We start from the raw sequence: 12,918 nt of genomic DNA, 5'->3' as shown, positions 1-12,918 counted from the left end.
TGCGGTGGGAGTAAATACTGGAACGTTCGATGAACAGAGTTTCAGTCCCTTCAGACTCCTTCCAAGCCTAGTGATCTATGGGTCTCGTATTTTCTGATGACGTCAAGCATTTCATTCGCAGTAACATCCGCCATAAAGGCGTCAGCCACGGCGGGGAGGGTGACAGCACTTGGTCCGTTAAGGTGGTCCGTTAAGGCAGTTGGCCAAAGCTCTGCATCTCGCAAGGTGGATGTGTGGTGACGAGAGGCATATATCCTGTAAATGCGGCTGTATTAATGCCTCGTATGATGGGTGAACCTGGGACCAACTCCTTTTAGTCGATCCCAAGTATCCACCAGTCCAAGGTCCCGGACAAGAGTCTATAGTTCAGTGCACAGAGAATGTAGCGGGAGCTGGTCCTTTGGCGTTAGCACGCTGTTAAAGACGTCATGTCTGCCCTGAAAAGGAGGAGCCACATCTTTCGTGAAAAACCGCTTGCAGTCTCATCGGTGTGCGGAACCAGACAGAGAGTAGACACTATTAATCGGAACTCTAGCACTGTGAGCCCCATCCTTCTAGAACTGGGGAGGTAGAGCGCATCAGCATTTAGTCCTTCTCAAGGAGTATCGTGACACTGCTACTGTTGGATGAAGTGTGGGACTTACACATATATATCAGGGAAGGTTGCTGTGCTGATCTCTTGGAAAAACCCTACATCGATGTCAGGTGCGTTTAACGTTTCCTGTAACAACTATAAGATAGGATGGTTCAAATGGTTCAAATGGCTCTGAGCACTATGGGACTCAACTGCTGTGGTCATCAGTCCCCTAGAACTTAGAACTAGTTAAACCTAACTAACCTAAGGACATCACAAACATCCATGCCCGAGGCAGGATTCGAACCTGCGACCGTAGCGGTCCTGCGGTTCCAGACTGCAGCGCCTTTAACCGCACGGCCACTTCGGCCGGCTAAGATAGGATGGGCGCATACGTTGTTGACAGTGATGGTCGCAATCCGACATACCTGAATTCTGCCTCTTCTGCGAAAGTTCGCCATCTGCCACTGAGGTGGAAAGGCAGCCCGCGAGCTGTGGTACAACAGCTGCTGAATTTTTTATTTACTTAGAGTCATCAGTCTTCTGACTGGCTTGATGCGGCCTGCCACGAATTCCTCTCTTGTGCCAGCCTCTTCATCTCAGAGTAGCACTTGCAACCTACGCCTGAATTATTTGCTGGACGTATTTCAGTCTCTGTCTTCTTTTCCAGTTTTTGCCCTCTACATCTCCCTCTAATACCATGGAAGTCAATCCCTGACTTCTTAGCAGATGTCCTGTCATCCTGTCTCTTCTTCTTGTCAGTGTTTTCCACACATTCCTTTCCTCTCCGATTCAGCACAGACCCTCCTCATTCCTTACTTTATCAGTTAACCTAATTTTTAACATTCGTCTGTAGCACCACATCTCAAATGCTTCGATTCTCTTCTTTTCCGGTTTTCCCACAGTCCATTTTTCACCAACAAACAATGCTGTGCTTCAGACTACATTATCAGAAATTTCTTCCTCAAATTAAGGCCTATGTTTGATACTAGAATACTTCTCTTGGCCAGGAACGTTTTTTTTGCCACTGCTAGTCCTTAATTTCATCTACTTCGTGACTATAAGTCCTGATATTAAGTCCTCACCTCTGTTACTTTAGTCTTTCTTCGATTTACTCTCAATCCATATTCTGTACTCATTAGACTGTTCATTCCATTCAGTAATCATGGAATTCTTCTTCACCTTCACTCAGGATAGCAATGTCATTAGCGAATCGTATCATTGATACTCTTTGGCCTTGAATTTTAATTCCACTCCTGAACCTTTCTTTTATTTCCATCATTGCTTCTTCGATGTACAGAGTGACCAGTAGGGCCGAAAGACTACAACCCTGTCTTACACCTTTTTTAATCAGAGTATTTTGTTCTTGGTCATCCACTATTACTATTCCGTCTTGATGCTTGTACATATTATGCATATTGTGTATTACCCGTCTCTCCATATAGATTACCCCTATTTTTCTCAGAATTTCGAATTTCTTGCACCATTTTACATTGTCGAACGCTTTATCCAGATTGACAGATCCTGTGAACGTGTCTTGATTTTTCTTTATTCTTGCTTCCACTATCAACCGTAACGTCAGAATTGCCTCTCTGGTGCCTTTACCTTTTGTAAAGCCGAACTGATCGTTATCTAACACATCCTCAATTGTCTTTTCTATTCTTCTGTATATTATTCTTGTCAGCAACTTGGATGCGTGAGAAGTTAAGTTGATTGTGCGATAATTCCCGCACTTGTCAGCTCTTGCAGTCTTCGGAATTGTGTAGATGATATTTTTCCGAAAGTCGGATGGTATGTCACCAGACTCATATATTCTATACATCAACGTGAATGGTTGTTTTGTTGCCTCTTTCCCAATGATTTTAGAAATTCTGATGAGCTGTTATCTATCCCTTTTGCATTACTTGATTTTAAGTCCTCCAACGTTCTTTTAAATTCTGATTCTAATACTAGATCCCCTATCTCTTCTGAATCGACTCCTTTTTCTTCTTCTATTAGATCAGATAAATCTTCCCCCTCATAGATGTCTTCTATGTATTCTTTCCACCTATCCGCTCTCTGATCTGCATTTAACTGTGGGATTCCAGTTGCACTCCTAATATTACCACCCTTGTTTTAATTTCACCGAAGGTTATTTTGAATTTCCTATGTGCTGAATCAGTCCTTCCGACAATCATTCCTTTTTCGATTTCGTCATATTTTTCATGCAGCCATTTCGTCTTAGTTTCCCTGCTCTTCCTTTTCATTTCGCTCTGTATTCCTAAATTTCCATGAACATTTTTGTACTTCCTTCTGTCATCGATGAACTGAAGTATTTCTTTCGTTACTCGTGGTTTCTTAACAGTTACCTTGTTTGCACCTAAGTTTTTCTTTCCAACTTCCGCGATTGCTCTTTTTAGGGATGTCCATTCCACCTACACTGTACTGCCTACTGAGCTATTCCTTATTGCTGTTCTATAGCCTTAGAAAACTTCAAGTGTATCTCGTATTCCTTAGTACTTCCGTATCCCAGTTCTTTGCGTATTGGTTCTTCCTGAGTGATCTCTTGGACTTCAGCCTACTCTTCATCACTACTATATTGTGGTCTATATCTGTCCGGGGTACGCCTTACAATCCAGTATCTGATTTCGGGATCTCTGCCTGACCATAATTTAATCTGACTGAAATCTCCCTGTATCTCCTGTCTTTTCCAGGTATAGCTCCTCCTCTTGTGATTCTTGAACACAGTATTCGCTATTACTAGCTGAAATTTATTACAGAACTCAATTAGACTTTCTCCTCTCTCACTCCTTGTCCCAAAGCCATATTCTCCTGTAACCTGTTCTTCACTCCTTCCCCTATTTCTGCTTTCCAGTCCCCCATGAGTATTAGATTTTCATTTCCCTTCATGTAGTCTATTACCCTTTCAATATCTTCATATAATTTCTCTATCTCTTCATCTTCAGCTTGCTACGTCGGCATGTATGCCTGAATTACCGTATCGGTGTCGGTTTTTTGTCGATTCTGATAAGAACAACCCTATCACTGAACTGTTCACAGTAACTCACTCTTTACCCTACCTTCCTATTCATAACGAATCCTATCCCCGCTATACATATTCCGCTGCTGTCTTCTAATTTCCCTAGCAGCTTCAAGCTTCTGAAATTCCACGCCCCTACAAGTAGAACGTTATCCATCTTTTTCTCCTGATCACCCCGCATTTGGCAGTCCCCTCCCGGAGATCCGAATGGGGGACTATTACGGAATCTTTTGCCAGTGAAGAGAGCTTCATGACACTTTTTCAGTTTCAGGCCACATGTTCTGTGGATACACGTTATGTTTCTTCAAATGGAGCGGTTCAATAATGGTTTAAATGGCTCTAAGCACTGTGGGACTTAACATCTGAGGTCATCAGTCCCCTAGACTTAGAACTACTTAAACCTAACTAACCTAAGGACATCACACACATCAGTGCCCGAGGCAGGATTCGAACCTGCGACCGTAGCAGCAGCGCGGTTCTGGACTGAAGCGCCTGTAGCGGTTCCCATTGCCTTCTGCATCTATATGTCGTTGATAATTGCTGATTCTTCCGCCTCATGGGCAGTTTCTCACGCAAAGGACAACAGAATGCCCTCAACCTTTGTCCACTTCTCCGCCCTCTTTGACAAGACCGTTGGCAGAATAAAGGTGACTTCTTATGCCGTAAGTCTTAGGCCACCAATGCTGATTATTAATGAAAATTTAAGCGGTGGCGGGTTTCAAACCTAGGATCACCGACGTTTTGATTAGTAGTCATGGACGCTACAGGTGCCTGCCTCATACTGACTATTATGGTCGTTGTCCCTGCATAGCATGGGGGACCCCTCATACTTTTATTCTTTGGCCTTCGACATCTAGGCCTCTTTCCTTGAGGTACGAGTGGGCAATAGTTGTAGGGAGGTACTGCCCATGATGGCGCATCACTAAGTCGAATGTGACCCCAGCATTGTGCTGGCTGTGGGGGTCAGCTTGCGGGGCAGAGACGTGGCTGTGAGTGGGGAGTCAAGTGCCATGGCCTCTGGAACTGAGGAGTGTTGTGTAGTCTCGGCTGCTGTGTTGTCCTCAGTAGCAGCAAAACATCTTATATGGCTGTCCGCCACCGTAGTTGAGTGGACAGCGCGCCGGCTTGTCACGCCGAGAGGCCCTGGTTAGATACCGGCTGGATTGGAGATTTTCTCCGCTCAGCGACTGGGTGTCTGCGTCGTCTTCATCATCATTTCATCCTCATCGAAGGGCCAGTCGGCGAAGTAGCGTCACCTCCAAAGGCTTGCAGCAGGCGATCTGGCCTGCTCTTTGTGAGGCCCTCGCCACACGACATTTCACTTCATCTTACATGGCTGACGTTCATAAGAGACAGTCATTGGAGGGTGTTCGACCCGTCACTTCTTATGCTCCCACGGCACGTGTTGCTTGTGGACATGTGACTCAGAATCGGAATGTGGGTTGTGGGTTGCCGTCACATCACCCTCCGAAAGCGAAGGAGAGTTCAGCTCAAACTTAGCATCTATGCCCATCACATGAAAAACTGGGGCTAGCTGTAGCGCGCCGCCAGCTTATTATTGTCCAAATCTGTCCTTGGTATAGCGTTGGAATATGACGTCTCAGGAGGGAGTGTCTGCTCCCATCTGGCGAAGTTACAGGCCTCACAATCGCTGCGTAACTGAGGGGGACAGCGTCATGGCCACATGATCCTAGACTGATCGCCCAGTGGGAGCTACGTGAGGTCTCGTGGCATTCCTGGCCACGTCCAGAATTCGTTTTTGGCTGGCTGTCATACATTATTACTGCTCGGCAGCCACCATTGTTGATATACGATGGCATGTGTTAGCTCCATCCTATCTTTGTGCCTCCGCTAAGAACCAGATATTGTGTGAACGTGTTCCATATTTTGGCTACGTGGTTGATCACTTTCCCACATGGTCGCAAGGCAGCAATACCTGCATCTGGTGGCATCTGAAAATGAAGCTCGAAGACGCCCAAAGAATGTAATACAAGCCCTGTGTGATTGAGGGTGACCTGTTGTGTTCGGCAGCATGTTTGAACTTCAGGCCACTGGCACTTTTGGACACTACATCATCACAGACAGCATCACTTGTCATTTTGACGCATATGATGCTATTAGTGACAGAAAGGTGGATGCGTACTATGTCCCTGGTGTCAGGGTGAATTTCTTCATGAAGAAAGCATTCAACTTCAAAAGTCCTGCCGGCCACAGGTTCGAATCCTATCTTGGGCATGGATGTGTGTGATGTCCTTAGGTTAGTTAGGTTTAAGTAGTTCTAAGTTCTAGGGGACTGATGACCACAGCAGTTGAGTCCCATAGTGCTCAGAGCCGGCCCTTAAAAGCCCTGGCTGATGCATAGTCCAACTGAAAACTGAACTTGGTAATGGAATTTAGATGTGCGTGAACCGTGGCATGTCTACCAATTGTCGTAGCACTAAGCGATGGCAACGATGTAAACAGACTGCATGCACCCGCGAACACTGTGGACTGTATGCAAACATGATGTCTTCACCAATTCACTGTCAAAAACAGACTGACCACGAGGATACAAAAACTAACACGATACCGTTGTCTAATATACGAAACCGTCAGACATCGGGTAGTGGCGTGTATTTGCAACTGGCTAAGGTGGCAGGGTACAAGTCTGTCCTTACTGCATTTCAGTCTCATCAGATTTTTTCTTTCTTAAGGTTCCACAGAATCCTCCTACAACGGTTCTTCAGTTGCCTATGAAGCTCCATTAAAAAAAAATACACTATACACATGTTTGTGGCCCACAGTAATGATCGTATATTCTGAGAAATTATCAACTGTTAACTCCATCATTTCAAATGTCGGGTAGGCAACGCCAGCCCAATCCACAAATGGGGAATCAGATGGTTGTTATTGAGGCGTCAATAGCCATACAAGAAAAGTGTACATTATTCGAGGCAGGTATAAACCGATACGACTTCACTGCGAAACGCGCATAAAATTATCGACAGATAAATATTGATTTGATCGTGATTCCTTATTACGCCTCGTTTATACCTAGCCGGGAACGTACCATTTTTATTATCATTATCCATTTCCAAAGAAACATAACTGATTGTAACTATAAATGTGTTTTTATTAAAAATGAAACTCCTTCAGCTGTACTTTAGATTTCATGTTTATTTGGCTACTAGTTTCGACGTTGCGCGAACGTCATCTTCAGGCGCTATATATCACACCATACCATACGGGGCCTGAACATGGGGTTGACCCAACGTCGAAACTAGTAGCCAAATAAATATGAAATCTTAAGTACAACTCGAGGAATTTCATTTTTAATAAAAGTTATACCAACTGAGGTCCCACCATCATCCAATTTAATATGGATGTACAAAGAATAAAAGTGTTTGGCGTAAGATGTGAAGAATTATAAAACACTTACAAGACTTCAAAGCAGCACAATCAAACAGACTTGCGGTCCGCCACCTCAGCCGGTTGCGCTAACGCCGCACCTCCACGGCAAGCGCTCTCGTGGGTTGTAAGGCTTTCAATATCGATTTTTCGAACACGCTTAAGAAGTGCATCGTACCAAAGCAGTATTTTTTGTACGTAAGTATGTGATACAACCGCGCGAAAGTGGAGCAAACTCGGTGATCCCTTGGTTTTATGCTTCGCTTGTTTGTAAAGGAGAAACTGGTACCGTTAATAAGAAGATCTAAGCTTTTTGTTTTCCTATCCCCGCCCGCTCCCTCACCCTCACCCGAAGTATACGACTAGCGGGCTACCTGATCAAATATTTGTGAAAAAATTTCAAAATTTTTTCTTGTACACTGACGCGAATATCTTACTGTCCCTTCACGAACATGTCTAGACAAAGGCACGAAGCTTTCTGAAACTTCGTTGTAAATGAGAGCGCGGAGTTCAAAGGCGTTCACTGGTTTTATTGCCTACCGCTTGTCGGCTACAGACTGAAACGTCGCAGAAAACACGCTGACAGACGAAAAAGTTAATCACCCAGACGACATGGTCGTTCGTACAGGTACACGCAATGGATGGGTTGAAAATCCTAGTGACAGAACCGCCATCAGATGAATTGCCTCAATCCTTGTGCGACCTCGTTTGGTGCGAAGACAGAGAGGTCATTTTTTGACGGTAAAAGTACACTGACGTCTGTAATGAAGGAAGTACTTGACCGCGTGACGTTCGACTGACTACGAACTACACATATCTAAGAATGTTACGTTCTGCCTGCGGTGATAAGAATAATGATGCTACTGGACAGAGAACTATTACAAATGTAGTATTTAAAACAACCATGTTTCCGATTAGTCCTGGTAGACTCACTGATGATTACTTTACGTGAAAACTCTACCACGACAGTACTGCCGGTGAGACAAATTTTGCTCGAGTAGAGTCATATGGATTTCAGCTAAAAGAGGTGCCTGAGAAGTCTGAATCAGATCTGCGTCGAAGAAATTTTGACATGGCCATAAACCTCTATAAAATTACGCTTTTGCTGCAGAAGTGAGTTTAGCATATAACAGAAACATCTTTAGATGAAAATGTAGTTCACGTAAACCGGGAAATCAAGAAGTCAGAAATGAAACATTCTTGCCACAATGAGCTCGACGGCTTCGAAGATGCGCTAGTTAGAAAGAAACAGCAAAATAAGGAATAAAGTGATAGTAAAGAAATGGAAACAAATAGATAAAAAAACAATGTTAGAAGAGTGTACAGAATGGCGGTAAACAAGCCAGGCCGCCAGAGTAATATCACCACATTTATAAATACAGAAAATTTATTGGAAAGGTAAGTATAATCTACAAGTAAGGTGTGGTACAGAGAAGACACGACAGTACTCTTTGTGTTAGCTCCAAAACAGCTGTTCTCGATATGAAAAAAACTGGTAATATAAGTACGCGGGCTGTTCGTTTATTAAGGTTTGATCAAAAATGTTTTATTTGCAACGGTTAGCTACACCTTCCATCTACTGGTAAACATGGTCGTCGCTCCGACTTAGACATTTGTCGTAGCGCTGTTCCATCTTTCCAATACCGTCGTCATAGAAGGTCGCCGCTTGTACTTTCTCGAAAGTGGTCTGCAGCTTTCTGTCTGTGTCAAAATGTCGTCTTCATAGCGAGCGGTTCATGTGACCAGAGATGAACTCAGTGGTAGCCAGGTAGTGACTGTTGGGTGGGTGATCAAACACTCCCAATCGCAAAACGCTGAAGGAGCCTATTCACTGCATCTGGAGTGTATGTCCTAGAAATTATTGTATGAAGAAGAAAATGCACTACAGTTACGCTATGTGGACTGCATGAAATTAGGCGAAATTCTCTTAGCGGGTACTCATACTTGGCAGGCGACACTAATTGTCATAAGCATCTTTACGTGCTCACGTTGCGCTCAGAACTAAAAAGAGCGACGTGAAGCGATTTATGGACGTACTAGAGACACTATCCAACATATCTTTGGAAAATTTCATTAGGTTTTCATTGTGGTTTCCATTTCGCGATCGATCGGACCTTTATAAACGAAGAGCCTCCATATTTCACAGGCTTAACAAGGAAACGGTAACACTTTTAATGTTATTGCTTGACTGAAAGACGTGCATCCCTGTAGTTTTTTTGCACCTTTCAAAGGAAACAGGTGTCGTCCAGGCCAGGAGGATCCAGATGAAGTGCAATGCAACAGCTGTTACAGTAATCGTAACATACGCTGAAGTTCATTTCTAGCATATTCAACGCAAAATCAAGCCCTTTTTGGATAAACCATTCTCAGCATTGCAAACTATAGGGAAAAACACTGCCTTATATCAATTTGGCTAAGAAAGGGTGATATTTGTGATCAATACACAGTCCATTTCTCGTACTGATATCGGTCTGCTTTAGCATTATTGGAGCAGTTACAAGAACCACTGCATTTGCTTCTCTTGAAGTCTTTCGATGGCACCCTTCATATCTCGTCAAAGCATTCCTTATTTGTAAGAATCGCTGTCCACGTGAAAATGATTTGCAGACTAATAATGTAGATGTCAATGGTTTTCGAAGAAAGCGCTGCACATAAATCGACGAACGTGATCTACATAGGTCACGAACGCACTCCGAAGCGTTATGCACAACTGATTAGGCCTTTCTTAGCTACGCGAGTCATTTTATTTTGAACGTGATGTAATCTTCCTGGTGATGCACAACACAATCAGTGCCAAAGAAAACAAATAATCATAATCATGAATTCAGTTATGTTTTGCCGATGAATGAAAAGTTATATCATAGAATTTATTTCATTGAAATAAAGTAAAAGGGTTAGTGCAAGGAAGTGCAAAATCACTAGAGGCTAGTTTGACTCATATTGTATTACACTATCCAGCCACATTAACGTGACCACCACCTATGTTCGATTTTAATGTGCGACAACCACTCACAGGCGAAAGGTGGCAGCACTAGCAGGGTGAGTCACTAACTATTGCCACCACGAACAACTCCGAAAGTATGATAGGACCTGAAACGTGTGTGGGACAGAAGTTGCATGGGAGAACGGGGGACATAATATGACGTTGATTTTTTGTTGCTCGCTACGGTCGCAGGTTCGAATCCTGCCTCGGGCATGGATGTGTGTGATGTCCTTAGGTTAGTTAGGTTTAGGTAGTTCTAAGTTCTAGGGGACTGATGACCTTAGAAGTTAAGTCCCATAGTGCTCAGAGCCATTTTTTTTTTGTTGCTGGTGGGGTCGCTTCAGAGATATGAAGGTCAACTTTGTTTTTTTTTTTTTTTTTTTTTTAAATGGGATGCTATAATTTGGTACTTATTTTCTGATAGCGGCTATCGAGACGAATCCAATGATGCATAACAGTAAGGTCTTTGAAGGTCAACGAAGGTCACAAAGATGGCATGAATGTGTAGTTGGAACGTCTTTATAAACAATGTTTTTTTACGAATCCCCACATGAAAAAATCCAGAGGCGTCAAGTCTGGCGAACGAGCCGGCCAAGACACACCTCCACGTCCAATCCAACGATTTGGGAATCGTCTCTGCAACTCATTTCTAGCCATCAGCGAAAAGTGTGCCGGACATCCATCGTGTTGATACCACATTCTATTCCTTGTTCCTTATGGTATTTCTTCCAGTAACAGACCGAATGTTTCTTGCACTAACGTGGTGTACTTCCTACCATTAAGATTTCCTTCGATGAAATAGGGGCCTATAATTCTGTCCTCCAGAATCCCACACCATACATTCGTCGACCACGATTATTGGTGTGCAACTTGCCGCAGCCAACATGGATTTTCAGTTGCCCAATAATGCATGTTATGCAAATTAGCATTTCCGTGGTTCATGAATGTAGCCTCGTCAGTAAATAAAATCAAATTAATAAATGTGTCATCCCTCTGAATTTGAAGTTGAGCCCATCTTCAGAATTCAGTGCGACGCATACAATCCGTACCAGTGAGTTGTTGGTGGAGACTGATATGGTAAGGCTGATATTTATGGCAATGCAGAACACGGACAACATTACTCTGGCTCATGACAGACCCCCTTGCGATTTGACGCTAACTAACACAAGGATCTCGAACCACAGTGGCAAGAGTACCAATTTCCATTTACTCGTTAGCAACTTTCCTTTGCCGGATATGTTTCCGACGCGTTAAAGATCCAGTTGTTCTCATTTATCACACACATATTTAAATGTATGATGAGTAGGTTGAGTATGTTGAGAATATCTTTCAGCGTATAAGTCTCTAGCTCTCACTGAATTTCGTTGGGATCCTCAGTAAACGAGAAGCATATCGAATTGTTATTCGAAAGAATACATTATTCACATTCGCTTGATTCGACGATACTAGTCTTACCGTTCCTTTTAGTGTTGTATTGCGAAACCGTCGAATAGTGTTTACATGTCAATGGCACGTTAGATGGAGACGCCGTATTCGGCGAATATTTACTATTTGCACGATGTACGAGAGAGAATTGTCAGAGCAAGTGCTTCGATAAGTGCCGAAGTGATAAGGAATACCACTCAATCCACGATAGGAAGATTTCAGCACTGGATTGATAACAATGGTCATCACTTCGAACACCTTTTGTAAATGGACGTTCATGCCACCTTTTTGACCTTCGTTGCCCTTACACATCATTGGATCTGTGTCGATAGCCGCTGTCAGAAAATAAGTACCAAACTGTAGCACCCCATTAAAAAAAAAAAGTTGGTCTTCATATCTCTAAAGCGACCCCACATAGCAACAAAAAACCAACGTCATATTATGGCCCCCGTTGTCCCATGCAACTTTTGTCCCACAAACTTTTCAGCTCCTATATAATTTCGAAATTATTCTAGGTGGCAACAGTTTGTGACTCACCCTGTATATCGTCTTGGAGGACGCAGGAACAGTGGAATTATTGTCGTAATGCGGAAGGGAGCGATTTATCTGACGTGCAAGACGGCATGATCATTGGCTTTTGGGCCACAGGTGGATGCATTTCCGAAACGGCTAAGTTTTTAATCTGTCCGCGTGCCTCCGTGCCTACAGTTTACCGTGCATGGCAAAACAGCGCTATACAAAACCGGCGCCGAGGCAGCTGTGTGCACTATGCGCCATGTATGAAAGTGGAGGGCGAGGGCTGCGGAGACGTATGAGGTGTGTTCAAAAAGTAAGGTGACTTTATATTTTTCTTAGAAAATATTTATTTATTCATCAATATCCATGTCGTCCCTTTCACAGTAATCCCTCTCAGATACAAAAGACTTGTGCCAACGCTTCTTCCAGTCCTCGAAGCACTTCCCATAAGCATTTTTTGGTACAGCCTTAAGAACTTCCAGTGCTGCAGTTTTTATTTCCTCAGTTGTTGAACATCTTCATCCTGTCATACGTCTCTTCAGTTTAAGGAACAGGAAAAAGTCGCAGGGGGCCAAATCCGGTGCATATGTTGGCTGAGGCATGATTGCCGTTTTGTTTTTGGCCAAAAACTCTCTCAGAAGCAACGATGAATGAGCAGGAGCATTATCGTGATGCAAAAAAAGTCATGAATTGTTTTTCTACAATTCCGGACTTTTTTCTCATAATGTCAAGGTACTTATTGACCGTGCGACCTTGAGAAAAAAATTCTTGATGAACTACGCCACAGTAATTGAAAAGAAAGCGGCCAACAAAACTTAGACATTTGATCGAACTTGGCGTGCTGTTTCCTGTCTTGGCTCTCCAGGATGCTTCCATTGGGACGATTGGGCTTTGGTTTCGACATCATAACCGCAAACCCATGTTTCATCACCAGTTATGACTCTTTTGAGCAAATCAGAATCATCATTGATTTCATTCAAGAGCTCTAGAGCGATGGTCATGCGGCGGTTCTCC

Source organism: Schistocerca americana, chromosome 5 (assembly GCF_021461395.2).
Source record: "Schistocerca americana isolate TAMUIC-IGC-003095 chromosome 5, iqSchAmer2.1, whole genome shotgun sequence".
NCBI classification, from domain to species: Eukaryota; Metazoa; Arthropoda; class Insecta; order Orthoptera; family Acrididae; genus Schistocerca; species Schistocerca americana.
This window is presented reverse-complemented; position numbering follows the sequence as displayed.